The sequence below is a fragment of the Balaenoptera physalus genome (genome assembly GCF_965194825.1).
Source record: "Balaenoptera physalus genome assembly, chromosome: 1".
NCBI classification, from domain to species: Eukaryota; Metazoa; Chordata; class Mammalia; order Artiodactyla; family Balaenopteridae; genus Balaenoptera; species Balaenoptera physalus.
In genome coordinates, this window is record NC_138882.1 from 16,916,633 (window position 1) to 16,934,262 (window position 17,630).

The 17,630-nt window shown below is 40.2% G+C and overlaps 2 long non-coding RNA genes across 3 annotated transcripts in view; both read left to right on the top strand.

Annotated features, from left to right (window-relative positions):
* Nucleotides 1-17,630, top strand: part of LOC309644699 — an 887,681-nt gene that overhangs the window by 832,745 nt on the left and 37,306 nt on the right. The window lies entirely within an intron of this gene.
* The window catches only part of LOC309644481, a 136,971-nt gene that overhangs the window by 40,018 nt on the left and 79,323 nt on the right, over nt 1-17,630 (top strand). Inside the window, exon 2 of one of the 2 annotated variants that reach the window (XR_014254451.1) lies at nt 16,609-16,783. This is a non-coding gene — a long non-coding RNA (uncharacterized lncRNA). Of the gene's footprint in view, nt 1-5,876; nt 16,784-17,630 lie in introns of those variants that run through there. The other variant, XR_014254452.1, reaches the window with a different exon arrangement.

Genomic DNA, 17,630 nt, shown 5'->3' on the forward strand with positions numbered 1-17,630 from the left:
TATTTTAAAAAAAGTGTAAGACCCACAAGAAGTTACCAAAATGGTACAGAGAGTCCTAAGTACCTGCTCCCCACAAAGATAACATCTGACATAGTAGATGTTATTCATAGTGAATTTGTCCAAACCTGGAAATGGACTTCACTGCAATACTAACTCAACTACTGAGTGATTCTTATTTGGGATTCACCAGTTTTTACGAGCACTTTTTTTGGTTGTTTATAGTTCTTAGAAATTTTATCCCATGTCTAGTTTTGTGCAACCGTCATTACAATCTGAACACAGAACTGTCCCATGACCACAAAGAAGCTCCCTCATGTTATCATTTTATAGTCACACCTCACTGACACCCCCCCGCCAAGACTAACCTCTGGAAACCTTTGATCTGTTCTCTGTAATTTGGTCACTTCGAGAATATTACATAAATAGGATTACACAGTATGTTACATTTTGTGATTGGCTTTTTTTTTTTTTTTTCCACTCAGCATAATGCCCTTGAGATCCATCCAGGGCTCTGCCCTGAGTCCCCTTCATGTCTTTCTCTCCATAGCTTCTCTAGGTGATTTCATCTGGTCCCATGGCTTTAAATATGAACTCTGTAATGATGCCTTCCTAATCTTTATTTCCAGCTTCCTAGAAATCCAGTCTTGGAAATTCATGTGCCTACTTGACTACATGACTTCATGGATATTTAATACATTTCTCAAAATGAACCTGGCTGAAACAGTTTTTTCCCCCAAACCTACAGAAGATTAGAGAAACTCCAAGCCTTTTCATTTGAATACCTACTATTTGCCAAATTGCTCAAGACCAATATTGAAGAACTCTCTGATTTTTCTGTTTCTTTTACTTTACCTGTTAATTAGTTAGTAATTCTGTTGATTCCACCTATAACCACATCCTGAGTTGGAATGCATTTATTCTCTCCGGGAGAGAGTATGAAGCGGAAGTTAAGAGCCTGGGTCTTGGGTCAAACCCTGCATCTGCTTCCTGCCAGTTATGAGCCCTTAGGCTCCCTCTTTACCTGAATTCTCTCGTTGGCAAGATGAGGATGAATACAGCACCCGCCTCATGGAGTTGTTGTGAGAATTAGTCAAGTTCAAGTATGAGCTCTTTTAACAATCCCTGGTACATAGCAAACACTCAAACACTCAAAAATATTAGCTGTCGTTCATCATTTGTTCACAAATGCTATAGAGTGGCTATTAGGTGTTGGGTACTGGATACACAGCAGTAAATGGAGCTGAGATCCCCGCTTTAGGGAGCCTAAATTGTAACGTGGTGGGGGAGGGAGGGATAGAACTGAGTGACCATATGTAACAGCTGTGGTTACTATGGAAGTGAGTAGCCCTGATCTTTTTTAAAAATTTTATTGAAGTAGAGTTGATTTACAATGTTGTGTTAATTTCTGCTGTACAGCAAAGTGACTCAGTTATACATATATATTCTTTTTCATATACTTCTCCATTATGGTTTATCACAGGATATTGAATGTAGTTCCCTGTGCTATACAGTAGGACCTTGTTGTTTATCAGTCCTATATATAATAGCTTGCATCTGCTAACTGCAAACTCCCACTCCATTCCTCCCCCTCCCTTGGCAACCACAAGTCTGTTCTCTATGTCTGTGAGTTTGTTTCTGTTTCATAAATACGTTCATTTGTGTCATATTTTAGATTCCACATATAAGTGATATTATGGTATTTGTCTTTCTCTTACTGGCTAACTACACTTAGAATGATCATCTCTAGGTCCATCCATGTTGCCGCAAATGGCATTATTTCATTCTTTTTAAAGGCTGAGTAATATTCCATTGTATATATGTACCACATCTGATCTTTCTTTAAGAGAACCAACCATGAGGAGAACAGGTAGCTGAAGGCCTCCACCTGTCATACCTTCCAACCCCTTCCAGTGTTCACACTGAGACCTCTTCCCCCAGGCTGATCCTAAACTGTGACTGAGTAGAGGTGCCAGAGCCCGGTCATCTTTGGACCCCTCTAACGGGCCATCTTTCCTCCAGGGCCTCCCATCAGCCTGACCAAGACTTCCTCAGAGCAGCACTGCAGTCTGAGGCCCTCCCATCTGCTCTTCTTCCCCAGTCCTCCTCCCTTGCCTCTCTCCTTTCACAGGTGCCAGCCCTGCACTGAAGTCTGAAGGCTCTGCCCTCCTGTTCCTCCTTCCTCCCCCTTTTATCCTTCTAAGGAATTTCCTCCAGTTAATCTCTTGCCCATCAAAATCCATCTTAGCATCTACTTCTTGGAGGAGGCAAACTCAGTGGGATAAAGAAAAATGAAATGGGGTCAGGGAGATAGAAAGTGACTCAGAGATACAGAAAATATTTATTGAATGCCTTTCTAGTTGGTTGAGTAGAATCTATTAATTTGTGAGTGAGAGAGGTGTGCAAATATCTGGAGGGAGCGTTTTCCAGGTAGAGGCAATAGCAGACGCAGAGACCCTGAGACGGTAGCCTGCTTGGTACATTTACAAGATGTCTGGAATGACTCGAGCAAAGGCTGAGTAAGAGGAGATAAGGTCAGATAAGCAGTGGAGAGCCGGATCATGTAGGGTCTTGTAGACCCAGAAAAGACTGGATTTTTTCTTTCACTGAGATGGTATGCCATTGGAGTGTTATCAGCAGAGAATTGACGTGATCTGACAATTTTTTTTTAAAAGCAGGATTATTTTAACCAGAATTAAAGTCAGTGTCATAGACGGGATTCTAGATGGATCCAGAAAACCCTCCCCCCTTCTTTATACACCCTGTATAATTCCTACTCCTTGAGGGTGGGTGAAATCTGTGAACATGATGGCGCATCACTCCTGTGATTTTGTTACTAATCAATTGACTTTGCACTGACTTTGCTGCCCAGGCTGCCTAACCAGGTAGGCCCTTAGAAAGACAAGAAGTAAGCAGCTGGTGCACTCCAGCTGGCTTCGAATAAAGTAAAGAGCATGTTGTGAAATGTCTGTGGGGGCCACATGATAAGGAGCTGCAGGCAGCAGCTAGGAGCTGAGAGTGATTCCTGGCCACCAGCTAACAAGAAATGAGGACCACAGTCATACAACCACAAGGATCTGTATGCTGCCGACCTGTGAGCTTGAAAGAGCCTTGGAAGAGACTGCTGACACTGTGATTTCAGCCTGATAAAACCCTGAGCAGAAGACCCAGCTAAACCATATCCATACTCCTGACCCATAGGTTGTGAGATAATCATTTGTTGTTTTCATAAGAAACAACAAACTAATTTTGTGTTGTTTTAAGGTACTATATTTGTAGTAATTTGTTACACTGCAGTAGAAAACGAACACAGTTGGCAATGGTGGAAGCAATCAGACAGACCTTTTAGGAGGCTGTAGCAATAATCCACATGGCCGATGATGGTGGCTTGGATCACTGATATATATTGTGATGGTCAAGCCAACAGGACTTGCTGATGGATTGGATGTGGAATGTGAGAGGAAGTTGTCAAGGATGACCATAAGGTATTTGGCCTGAGCAACTGGAAGTAGGGGATGGTCAATTACCGAGAATGGGAAGGCTATGGGAAGAGCAAGTTTGATGTTTTTCTGACAGGTGGAATCAGTAGGAATCCTGGGTTCTGTTCTATTGGGAATGTCAATCAGACATCAAAATGGAGATGTCCAGAAGGCACAAGTGGATGTCCAAGGCAGGAATCATGGGCGAGGCCCCGGCTGCCAATGTAAGTTTGGCATCATCAGCAAATATATGATCTCTAAAACCATGAAACTGGAGGAGATCACAGCAATTGTTATTATTAATATTTTCAGACTTGTCCAAGCCCACTTCATCTCTCACTTGGACTTCATTAACTTTCTAACTGATCTGCCCTTTCACTATCCACCTGCTGCTGGAGTGATTTAAAAAAACACACACATAAATCAGATCAAGTCACTTCTCTGTTTAATACCCTCCAGAGGATTCCTATCGCACTGAATTTGTTAGCTTTTGTTGTATTGCAAACCTCCCCAAAATTTAGCAGTTTTGTTCTAAAACAACACATTAAAAAAAAAAAATTCTTGATTCTGTGGGTCTGCTGAATGATTTTTCTGGTCTAGAGTGCTCAGCTGGGGCAGGGGCGCACTCATGGGTCCTGTGGTTAGCTAGTTGGTCAAAAAGTAGAGAATTTAGCTGGGATTGCACCTCTTTTCTCCCCCTCCAGCGGGCTAGCCCAGACTTCTTCCACGGTGGATTCAGAGTTCCAAGAACAGCAAAAGAGAGCAAGCCCCAGTGGCTAGCACCTTTCAAGCCTTTGCTTAGGTCATGTTTGCTAATGTCCCATTGGCCAAAGCAAGTCAAAGGGCCTGCCGGGATTCTAGGGGCAGAGAAATAGACCCCACCTCTGATGAGAGCCACTGCAAAGTCACACTGCAAAGAGGGGTGTGCAAAAAGGAGATAGGAAGTATTATAATAACACCAAAGACGATTCTGAATCCTTACTCTGGCTTTCAAAGTTCTGCATGATCTGACCCCTGTCTACCTCTTCAACATTATCTCATTCAGCTCTCTCTCTTTCTTTCTCTTCTCTAGTAGACATCATCTTTTTAGAGCAGTTTTAGGTTCACAGCAAAATTGAGCAGAAAGTACAGAGATTTCCCATATATCCTCTGCCCCCAAACGTGCATAATCTCCCCCATTATCAACATCCCCTGACATCTGCTCTTTTTTACACCAACTCTTTTGTAAAATATTTATTTATTTTTATTGGGGTGTAGTTGCTTTACAATATTGTGCTAGCTCTCGCTGCACAGCAAAGTGAGCCAGCCATATGTATACACACATCCCCTCCTTTTTTGATTTCCCTCCCATCCAGGTCACCACAGAGCACCGAGTAGAGTTCCCTGTGCTATACAGCAGGTTCTCATTAGTTATCTATTTTATACATACTAGAGTATATATACCAATCCCAATCTCCCAATTCATCCCACCCCTCCCTTTCCCCCGCTGATGTCCACACATTTATTCTCTACATCTATGTCTCTATTTCTGCTTTGCAAATAGGTTCATCTGTACCATTTTTCTAGATTCCACATATATGTGTTAATGTATGATATTTGTTTTTCTCTTTCTATCTTACTTCACTCTGTATGACAGTCTCTAGGTCCATCTGCGTCTCTACAAATGACCCAATTTCGTTCCCTTTTATGGCTGAGTAATATTCCATTGTATAAATGTACCACATCTTCTTTATCCATTCGTCTGTCAATGGACATTTAGGTTGCTTCCATGTCCGGGCTATTGTCAATAGTGCTGCAATGAACATTGGGGTGCATGACTCTTTTTGAATTATGGTTTTCTCAGGGTATATGCCCAGTAGTGGGATTGCTGGGTCATATGGTATTTCTATTTTTAGTTTCTTAAGGAACCTCCAAACTGTTCTCCATAGTGGCTATATCAATTTACATTCCCACCAACAGTGCAAGAGGGTTCTCTTTTCTCCACACTCTCTCCAGTGTTTATTGCTTGTAGATTTTTGATGATGACCATTCTGACCGGTGTGAGGTAATACCTTATTGTAGCTTTGATCTGCATTTCTCTAATAATTACTGATGTTGAGCATCTTTTCATCTTTTTACACCCACTCTTGAGCCACAATGCTCCTCTCCTATAATTTAATTTAACAAGCCTGTTCTTGGTTCAGAGAATCTGCTGCTCCCTCTGTCTGAAATACTCTTCCCCATGATTTTGTCATGGCAGGCTCTTCCTTTTCATTGAAACCTCAGCTTAAATGTGTTCTTCTTCTTTTTTTAAAAAATAAATTTATTTGTTTATTTATTTTTGGCTGTGTTGGGTCTTCATTGCTGTGCGCGGGCTTCAGTAGTTGTGGCATGTGGGCTTCAGTAGTTGTGGTGGGCTTAGTTGCTCTGTGGCATGTGGGATATTCCCGGACCAGGGCTCAAACCCGTGTCCCTTCATTGGCAGGCAGATTCTTAATCACTGCATCACCAGGGAAGCCCTTAAATGTGTTCTTCTGAGAGAGGCTTCCCCCCACCTCCTGATTACCCTCCATCTTACTCTCTGGTTGAATTCTCTTCACTTCGCTTATTACCATCTGATCTTTTTCTAGTTCATTTTCTTGCTCATACACATCCCTTCCCCTCAAAGAATGTAAGCTCTGTAAGAGCAGAGACTATTTTATTCAAGAACAGCATTTTGCATATAGTGGATATTTATACAATTGTTAAAGAAAATTCTCAAATGCCAAGTGAAAAATGTTCTCCTACCATGGAAAATTGAGAGCTGACTACAATAAAATGACCCTCATTCAGCTAAGGTTTATAAAAAGTAAAGCTGTATAACTTAAACTGATAGTGCAATAGAAAACATTTTTTAAAAATAAGAGACAAATTCATCTTTTAGACGCTCAGGTAAAATGCATTGTCTTTTTAAGGCATTTTTGATGTTGACTATCTTTTTAAAGGATTTTCTTCTCAGTGATGTAAGATGTAACAAATGGTACCTAGATCTCTGGGTTAGTGTCCTGCCAGCTGTTCATCCTGAACTTCTCTGTTCTGATTAATAACAAGTAATCAAATATCCTATAATAAATAGGAAAGCCCTTAATGCTTACTTCCTGCATTTTCTGACATGTTTGCCAAAAAGCCACTCACTAATAAATTTTATTTCTCAGCTGACTCCCTGTTATGGACTGAATGTTTGTGTCTCTCCTCCCACTGACCCAATTTCATATGTTGAAGCCCTAACCCTTAATGTAAGTCTATTAGGAGGTGGGGGCCTTTGGAGGTAATTAGGTTTACATGAGGTCATGAGGGTGGGGCCTGTATGATGGGATTCATGCCCTTATTAGAAAAGGAAGAGACCCCAGAGCTATTTCTCTTCACCACGTGAGGACACAGTGAAAAGGCTGCTGTGTGCAAACCAGGAAGAGGGTTCACACCAGAACCCAACCATGCTGGCACCCTGATCTCAGACTTCCAGCCTCCAGAGCTGTGAGAAATAAATGTCTATTGTTTAAAGGTCCAGTCTATGGTATTTTGTTATGGCAGCCCAAGCTAACTAAGGCATCTCCTTTTCATTCTTTTCTCCATTTTCTTTCTCCCTCTCACCGAGTCCGTCTTTTCTGGATCAACCAGTTTTAGTGGTTCTACTTTCCAGGGAATATGTGTAGCTTGTTTCATTTGTGGTTTCTGATTAGTCCTTGCAACAGATTCATTTGTCTGCTCCAGCGCCATTCACTTTTCTTAAATCAAGCAACTCTTGTCTCCTCTATTCTACTCCAGCATTCATCAACTTCGTCTCATACACCCCAGGGAAATTCCATTCTCTTGGCAATAGGCAGAGAACTTCTTCAGCGCCACACTGGATAGCTTAAATCTGAATGTCAGCGTGCAAATAGAGATGAGTGCAAATCTAGTGGGGTGGGGATGAGGTGACAGGAGAATAATATTCCTGGGATTCTAGAATACTGAAATTGGCCATTGACCAGGGTCACTGTGCAGAGCCAAGGCCTTGTGTTTACTTGCTATTCTTGTTTTCCTCCTGGGCAGTAAGAAGCCCTCATTTCCCAGCTTCCTTTGCATCTAAGTGGGGCCATATGACTACTATGATTAGTTCTGTTCAATGATGTTTGTGGAAGTAATCCATGCCACTTTTAGGCTTGGGGCCAAGGTTGGGGGTGGGTAGGAGAAGGTGGGAAGAAGTTGACACTATTGAGAAACAGAATTCTGTGAGGGTGATCCATCAAGATGAAAGCAGTAAGAATAGGTGTCTGGCTGGAGGACAACTAAGTAGACCTTCCTCCTTGTGGGATGAGAGTAGAATTTAGGAAACATCCGTATAATGCACAGTAGCTCCTGTTGACACACACAGACACAAGTGTTCATTTGGGATTCACAGTAGGTGGAGGAAATCCTTCTTAAAAACTAAAAGAACCACATAAACAAAAATGAGAAATAGTGGGGAAAGGAGAGAAAAAGACTACAGCTACTCAGAGAACTGCAAAAGAAAAGACAAAGAAGACAGACAGCCGGGGAGTAGGATCATCTACTATCACTAATGGTGGTTTTCGGGGGTGGTCCCCACTGGGCTCCCTAGGAAGCAGCCTCCCTGCCTCTGGTAGAGAAAAGAGAAGCTGCTTGGTTGCTCGGGCTGGGGAAGGGGGACTTGAGTTAGTGAGTTCACCTTGTACAGACACTCAAGCAGTTCTCCTGTTGTCAACTCCATCTCACACCCAGCCTTCAGAGGTCATGGGGTTTGTGATGGGAGCCAATTCCATTCTTGTTGGTGTGCCCCCTACTGGCAGTTGGAGTCTTGTTTTCCTCTCTTTGCCTCTGTCTGTAGCAGCCTCTTGTGGGACTGTGGGCCCCAAACCCTCAGTCCAGCTGACTTCAGGGCAGGAATGGACATTCCCACATCAAGCATCATCAAACACGGCCTCACTCTCTGAACTTTGCTGCCCCAGGGCTGTTTGAAGTTCTTGCCTGGTGACAGGCCAGAAGCAAAAAAATTTTAATATTCCCGGAAGCAGCCCTTCATGGTTGGGGGAGGGAGTCATGAATCAATGCTCTAGCCTACTCTGAGCTGGTTCTACATGGTTCCTCAGAAAGCTCCTGAAGGACCTGAGACCTAGCTGTGCACAGCGATAACCAGCTTCCTGTCTCGCATCCACCACCCTCTCACTTCTGCTATCTGGGTTCACTCATTGTACAAGGCCTTTCTTCCCCTCTGCTAAGACTAGACTTTCCAACTTTCAACATCGCGTTAGAACATCTGTTGTGGTTTCTTCTCTCATGCATTTTGTCTTTGTGGGTTATAGTTTTAAATTCCTTATCATCATGTCTGTGGAGTTAGAAAGGAAGTGGAGATACTGCATGTCTTCAAATTGCTCTTCTTCCCCTGCTGACTCCTACTTAACCCTCAGCTCCCATGTTGCTTCCTCCGGGAAGCCTTCCTGGACCTTCCCATCAAAATGAGGTTTCCTGTTTTGCCCTTATAATATCCTACATTCATCCTCATAGCACTTAGCACAGTTTATATCTTTATTTGTTGGTTTACCACTCTCCCAGTAGAATCTAAGCTCCATGAATCAGCCTGCATCTCTTTTCTAGAATCTATATGTTTTTATTCAATGAACAAAGCACTTTCCTCTGTCCAACATGTTCTAAACAGACCCAACCTCCCAATCCTTCTGTATAGCGATTAGGTGACCACTAAGGTCACCCACATAGAGACCCTTTTTTGGCACCTCTTCTTGGAAAGTTGGCTCTCATCTTTGAGCCAACTCAGAATTATGTCATCAAGAGCTAGTTGTCAGCTAGCAAAATTATGTCAGCATAGACATGAGTAGCAGCTGATTTGGGGAATGGAGACAAAAAAAAGGAAAAGCAGAGGGTCACTGAACTAGGCTTGATTTTCTTCCCACCCCCCTACCCCAACCCCAGCTCAAGCTACGTCACTGACCAACTCCCAGCATCTTCTGATTTGAGTTACTCCTGAAGGCAGAGTTGTCCTCAGTGTTCCTGGGCTGCTGATACTCTCTTATCCCTTGCCTCTCACCATGCTGAGGCACCTCTACCTGCCTAGCTAGCCATAGGCTTTAGATACCATCCCCAAAGACAGGACACAGACTCTCTGCGAACCACCTTCATAAGACTGGTGACCACACAGTGAAAGAGTGTGTGAAGATAGTGCCTTCAAAATCTTACTTAACTGATGGAGACACAAAAATAAATGATTGCTTCAAAGAAAAATCTCTGAGATATTTTACAGAAATAGGCCAAAGATTGTTTGGTTTAAAGAACTATTAAAGCATGACAAAGGGATCAAGAAGGTTCCCCACTCCATCCTGAAAGTCCTTCATGTGACTTCCATGTCCGCACTGCACCTGATTTTAAAACTAGCACATGTATGACATATAATACAACATTTATAAATTAAGGAAGCCCACCTCTTTTAAGTAAGATTCTTTAAATCTCCATTTCTGACAGTCTTACTATTTGCACGGTAACTGTAACAGGCGTATTTTTTGGAAAATAGTGAATAAAAACTGACAAGCTATCTGGGGAATCTGTATGTATAATTGATAGGGGCATAAATTAATATGATTAGGCCTTTATTGGGTACAGTGGCTGCCAAACCTACAAAAGGGGCCTGGAATGAAACATGGCTGTGGTCTCACCGCTGATAGACATCAATATGTAATGTGGATTCTCTCAAACTTTCTCATGTGGTCTGCTGATGACAGGACTGAGCCTAATTGAAATTTTTATCTTTTTGTTGCATACAGACAGTTTTGGCTGGTCACTTCCTTTGGAAAGAGGAGAAAACCAGGTGATTAAAAAAAAAAATCAAGGTTTTCAGTGAAGTTCTTAATAAAATCGTTTTATAAAGGCTTTAGAAACTAGTGCTTTGTAAAGCCACTTTGGAGAACCTGACTTCTGGAAATTCCTTTGCACTGTGATTTTTCGAATATTACTAATTAGGCATGTCCAAACCAAAGTAACACAGAAAATTCAGTCACTTCTGGGAAATTGATGGGACTTTCATAAAATCATGGTTGGTTAATAGTTTAGCTTTTTTTGACACTTATAAAAACATTTCTTAATGCCTATGATAAAATGCATCTTTGCAGAATAACATCTATATGTCCATAAGTAACAAAATTAATATAATTTTCCCATCCATTCTAAAAAACAAATTTACATGCTTAATAGTTAAACAATTATCATCCCTGCGTACCAGTACTTTTGCTTATATACAGTTTTGCACTGTATGTTTTAGGTTGCAATACTGTGATCAAAAATAGGAGATTGGAGTTGTGATATTTACAGAATGACATGTTAAGTTTCAGAGATCGAAGCACTTTCATCTGTAATTTTCCAGAACTTCCTCATTTTATAGCATATAAAATATTAGTCACATTTTACATCTGCCCTTAGCAGTAATAAGTTTAAAATGTGAAACAAGCTCAATATGATTTGGGGGAACATTTGTGTACTGCAACCAGAAAGGGCACATGTTTTATGTACTTTGTGATAAAAGTGAGTGTTGATATCTAGGGACTGGACAATGAAAACTAATGGGGCATTGGAACTTTCTTGGTGACCTCATGAAGCAATTTACGATCCTTTTATCACCCCTAATACGATGTTGTCATAAAAATGATCTTTTAATTAAATGTAACAGGAAAACTCTGCACCCTCATTGGGGTGTTTCTGGTCCTGGTGAGTTAACAGTTTTAATAGCATACCATCAGCAGTCAGCAATGTTGGATTTATAAAATACCGTTCCTCTCGAGTACTTTCGAAGCTATGATCTCTGTAGCTGTATCCGTTACCCCAGGGTCTAAAGTGTAAAAGGAAAGCAATTGGAAGAGTTTCTCTTGCAGAAAGGCAGTGGAATATCATAGGAAGACAACTGAGCTAAGAAGAGACATGGGCTATCACTTTCTAAATGCCTACTATGTGCTAGGCATTCCACCAAACTTTACCCTAACTTTTATTTCAAAGAGTTTAGCCCTTATTCTCTGGAGAAGGGGGTTCTGTATCGGTCTCTGCCACTATTTGGTAGTGTGATCTTGGGCTCGTAGCTCTAATCTCAGTTTTCTCTTCTGTAAATGGGGTGGGAGAGTAAAGAATGGGACCAGATGGTCTCTAATTGCAGCTTTAAATTTCTATACAAGAAATAAAAGAATGAGGATAGAAGAGAGGAAGAGAATCAGAGGAAGGGACATTATTGAAGTTTACCGTGAACCATCCATTGTCCTGGAGTCTGGAGACAGATGACCAAAATATAGCTCCTGCTATTAAAGAATCATACATAGGCTTGTGGGAGAATGAATGCCATGTTAGCATAAGAAAAATGTATGCTGGTAATGGCAAGCACAGAGAGCTATGGAAACAGACGAGGAGGCGCAGCTCAAATGAAAAGTTGAAGGAAGGCTTCCAGGGGGAGAGGACGACTAGCAAAACCTTAAATAGTGAGGAATGTGACCTGGGTGAAGAAAAGTGAGACTAGTGTCCCAGGCAGAAGGAAGACTTACAGGGATGAAACAGCCTGGTGTATGCAAGGAAATGCAGGAAATGACGAAGGCATCAAACACAAGGTTGTTAGTACGAGGAGCAAAGATCAAAGACATAAAGGGGACCCCGTTCATGAAATTTCTTACAAGTTGGGCTAAGGAGCATGGACTTTATCCCACAGGAAATGAGAAGCCACAGACAGGTCCGATTGAGATTTAGAAAAATGAGCCTGGGTACAACAAGAGGGGAGATCTAAATAGAACAAAAATGGAGGCAAGCAGGTCAGTTAAGAAGCTACGGCAACATCTGTTGAAAGATGATCTGTCCCTGAACTGGGGAAATGGCATGGGTGCTGAAAAGAGGAGACAGGCATGAGAACAATATGGAAGGTAAAATCAGCATGGCATGGGCTTGATTGGATGGGGGATCAGTCTAAGAAGGGGAGACCAAATTGCTGGCCAACTCCATCAATTCAATGAAAGCAAAAGTCGGTTAATTCCGTGGAGAAAAACAGTTAGATACTTTCTTTGTCTCTGTGGTCGTGAAAAATCCAAAACGTTGATGAACTGAAATAATTTTTTATTAAGTGCTTGGCATGAACTTCCCTATCACTCATCTTCCCCAGAAGCCAGTAGGGGATAAAGAAAGTCATTTTTACCTCCGCTTTGTAGCTGGAGAAACAGAAGTCCTGACATATCGGGTGACACAGCACCAGGATGTCAGTACAGGGGAGGAAGCCACCTCTCCTAGCTCCAGGTCCACATGATTATTCCTTTCACAGCCTGCCTTCTCTATGACAGAGAGACTTAAAGCAATTCTTTTCAATAAATATTGATTGTTATTAGCATTCCGATTTTTAAAATATTTAAATTCTCTTCTCTGATAACATAAGGATTTATAGTCCTTAGTTTTCCCTAGGGAAATAATTGTCCTTTGAAATTTGCTTACATTCCTAAATATTCACGTGAATAGTGAATGACACATAGTAGCTACTATACTATTTAAAAAGAGAACATTTACAACATCGACACCCTTCAACTTGAAAAGGTAGCCCAAATTAATCCATGATAGCACTCATTTACATGAGATGTGTTCCATTCACAGGAGGATTCTTGACAGTGAAACTCATTCTTGATTGTCCATGGTGATTGGATAACTGGAAAAAACAAATAATCCCAAATCTCACTTTAACTAATATTTTTAATCTCCTCATGTATCAACTGTTTTACCAGGGCTGCAATCAAGCAGCAAAATTAACCTGCTTGAGTTTTATCTTTTTCCCACTTCAAGACCTGTTGAGAATTTCACCCTGGGACACTGGGAAATAGGAAACACAAAGACCTTGCATTTCAGCAAACAAGATGATATTTAGGAAAGACCGTACATTGCATTTAGTAAGTCGCTGAGAAATCCATTAACTCTGCACTGTATCTTTCAGTCTTCTTCTGAGCTATGAAATCCTAACAACTCAAATCAACATTCTCTCAGCCCTAGGTTAAAAAAGGGATTCCTCAGGGACTGAGGTCAATGCCCCAAGAATTAAAATCAGGTAGGAAACACCAACATACAGTTGTGGCCACAGAGTTGGAATGTGAATGTTAATAAAACAGTACATTTGATGCCTTGATATGTAAGTTTTATTGAGCACAAGTCTATTACTTTACTCTCAGAATGAGAGTGACAAATGAATTTGAGAGGTTAAATAGTTCTCACACTGACACTCTCTCTACCCTTACTGGTTCAAGCCAATTTTATGTCTTGATTGGAGTCTTCAAATATCTTCCTAACTGATCTGTTTACTTCTGGAATACCTTTAGAATACCTTGCCTTCTGTGCTGCTATAATTATGAACCTACTTGTCTTTACATTTCAATATCTCCCTATAAGGTGTGTAATAATATCCAAATTCCTTTACTGGTGTATAATACATTTCTGGTTCAGCCTCTGCCTGTGTGCCTCACATCCTCATGTCCTGCTACTTTCCCTCACCAACCCTGAGTTCCAGCCAAGTTCAACCAACTGTAGGTCTTCAAAAATACTACTTTTGCTTATGCCTCCTCCAACTGGCACGTCAGCCTGCCAATCCATCAAAAATCAGCTAAAGGCTCACACCTGAGTCCAGTGATGTTGCATGGTTCCTGAAAAAAGTAAAAGGATGGGGGCCAGACAGATATGGGCTGGAATCCAGGCTCCACGCCTGACTGGCTATATGACCTTGAAGGAATTACTTCAGTCTCTAACCAGAATCCTCACCAGAAACAATGGGATAACAACAGTATCTATGTCACAGGGATATTGAAGGAATTAAAGAGCAAACGTACGTAAAGCTTACAGCACAGTGCCTGGCACTTGGTAAGGACTCAAAGTGTTAGATGTTACAGTATTACTGGTAGTAACTTTTAATCATTCTTCATGCTTCCACCAAGCCCAAATGCATAGTCTAGCAGCCATATTCCTACACCTTTCCTTGCTGTAACTGTTTAAGTGTCTATGTCTTCTACCAGGCTCTGCAGGATCTGTGCACCCCGTGTGAAATGTTCAGGACCTGTCTTTGAATGAATTAATGAGGAAATTGAAAACCTTCCCTCCACTGCTCCTGTAAATGTAGAATAAGATACATTTTTTTCACACCCATTTCAACTTGGGAAGGATTCTATATGACAGTTTATAGCACATTATCAATCTCACTTTTATTGGAATATTGGCTTTAATTTTTTTCCCAAGAATATATGAAAGACAGCTAATGAGCCGATGTTTCAATGATTTGAATCACATACACTGCATTCTATAAAATAATTATTTTATGGCACATTTTAGCAAATTACTGGTATCTTGGCAGTGGCAGTGATGGTGTTGTTTCATTTTTATTTAGTCATATTCTCTAATCTTCCTTCCTGTTACTATTACTGCCTTCTACTTATCACCTGTTCGCTTTAGCTGTTCTTGTCTCTTTCTGTCTTGTGTTTCAATCAAGTGGGATAAGGTCTGATGGGAAAAGAAGACGAAAGTGAACCTTAGAAGACACACACAGTAGCCACTGTTTGAAAGTGCCCAATCCACCATCTTGAGACAAAAGTTAACCATTATTTTTTGTTTAATTTTATTAATATATAATATTACAAGTAATAAAAAAATAAATCGCATTGTATGAAAGGAACCACACAGAGACTAAAGCTCGCTAAGCCTCCCAGATCCTTTTCTGTGCTATATTTGAGCATGTATGTATGTATCTGTATATATTTACTTAATAATTTTTTATACTGAATTCATAATTCTTTTTTTGAGTGTTGAGCTTTTCCATGCCAGTATATATGGCTTAATTTTGTTTTAAAATTTTGCATAGTATTCCTTTATATGGCTATACTGTGATTTAGTAACCATTCTACTCTTGATAAATATTTAGGTTATTTCCATTTTTATCTTGCAATAACACCCTTATACATGTCTCCTTGTATACATGAATCTATATTTCTCTGGGAGTAGACGCTGAGAAGTGTAATTGCTGTGTCATAGTATTTGGACTTGGAAAAAGAAAATTTTATTCAGTTATTTTTTTAACAAGAATACAATCTTACAGTATAAAATTCAGATGTTATAAAATGGTATTTACCTTCCAATGCCTGCTACCTAGTCATATAGTTCCCTCCCAGGAAGCAACCAGTGTTATCGTTTTTTTGTATGTCCTTCCAGAGATATTTTTCCATATTGAAGCAAATAATTAAATACATGTATTTACCTTGATGTGTATATTATGCAAGCAAAGGTGTGTGTGTACACTACAATTCTTTATCCGCTTTTCTGAAAAAAAATCTCTATTTATAGTCTTATATCATCTCACTGGACATGAATTTTCAAACATTTTACCACCAAAATATCCATATGTTTGATTAAGGGGTGCTGCTTCAGGCTGCACTAGGGGTATAAGCCCAATAATGTATTTCTAAAATCCAAAATACTCTGAATTCTAAAACCATCTGGCTCAAAGATTGCAGATAAGAGATTATAGGCCTAAATCTATCTTTTTTAATCCTTGGAATGATCCCAGAAATTGTAATAAATTTAACAATATGCTCTTTGTTGTTTATCACTTAATTCATTTTAGAGATATTTTCACATTTCACAAAATAGTCTATACATCGTTTTACACATAATTCATCTTATATATAATTTCATATAATATTACAAAGTATATCTCAATGTTTTTAATAGATTCATATTACTTCATTGCATTGATGTACCATAATATGTTTAATGGGTCACTTATTGATGGTCATTTAGCTTTTTCCCAATATTTTACTCTTACAAATAATACTACAATGAATAAATTACTGAGTCAAAGTATATGTGCATTTATATTTTTATAGGTGCAGTCAAATTTTCTTCCATACAAGTTATGTTGGGTTAAAGATGGGTGCAAATTCTTTGCCATTCCTACCATCAAGAGGCAAAGTGTATATCCCCTGCCTTTGACTTTGGGCTGGCCCTGTGAATTGTTTTTGCCCATTAAAATGCTGTAGAAGTAATACTATGTAACTTCTAAAGCTGGGTCTTAAGAGATCTGCAGCTTCTACTTTCTCAATCTTGAAATGTTCACTCTTGTAAATCCTAGGCAATCAGAAGTGCGAGCCACATGGAGGAGGACCAAGGTACTCTGGCAAATAGCCCCAGATGATCTAGCAGACAGACAGAACCAGCCACGTGAATCCTTCTTGGATGTTCCAGCCTAGTCAGGCCTTCAGATGAACCACCCTGCTGAGCCCAGGCAACCCACAGAATCATCAAAGGTGATAAATGGTGGTTATTTTCAGCCACTAAATTTTATTTTATTTTTTTTCATTTTTTTATTGATGTATAGTTGACTTACATTGTTGTATCAATTTCTGCTGTACAGCAAAGTGGTTCAGTTATACATATATACATTCTTTTTTTAATATTCTTTTCCATTATGGTTTGGATATTGAATATAGTTCTCTGTGCTGTACAGTAGGATCTTGTTATTTATCCATTCTATATATAAAGCCTTACATCTGCTGACCTCAACCTCCCACCCCATCCCTCCCTTAGCCCCCTCCCCCTTGGCAACCACAGTCTGTTCTCTATGCCCATGATTCTGTTTCTGTTTCATAGGTAGGTTCATTTGTGTCATATTTTAGATTCCACATGTAAGTGATATCATATGGTATTTGTCTTTCTCTTTCTGACTTACTTCACTTAATATGATAATCTCTAGTTGCATCCATGTTTCAGCCACTAAATAGAGTGCCTTTTAAAAGTCATAATGAATAGGTTAAAAATGATATCTCACAATAGTTTTAATTCCCATTTTTATTATGAACGGAGTTGAGCATATTATCACATTTCAGTTATTTTTAATGACCATATATGAGAAGCTTGAGCCACCAGTGGCCTGGTGGCTACAAATATCTCTCGTCTACATTCTCCATCAAGTATACCTCAGTTATTGGGACTTCCCTGGTGGTCCAGCAGTTAAGACTCCACGCTTTCACCGCAGGGGATGAGGGTTTAATCCCTGGTCGGGGAACTAAGGACCTGCATGCCACGCGGCATGGCCAAAAAGTTAAAAAAAAAAAAGTATACCCCAATTATTTCCTGAAGTCCCCTAAAAAGGGC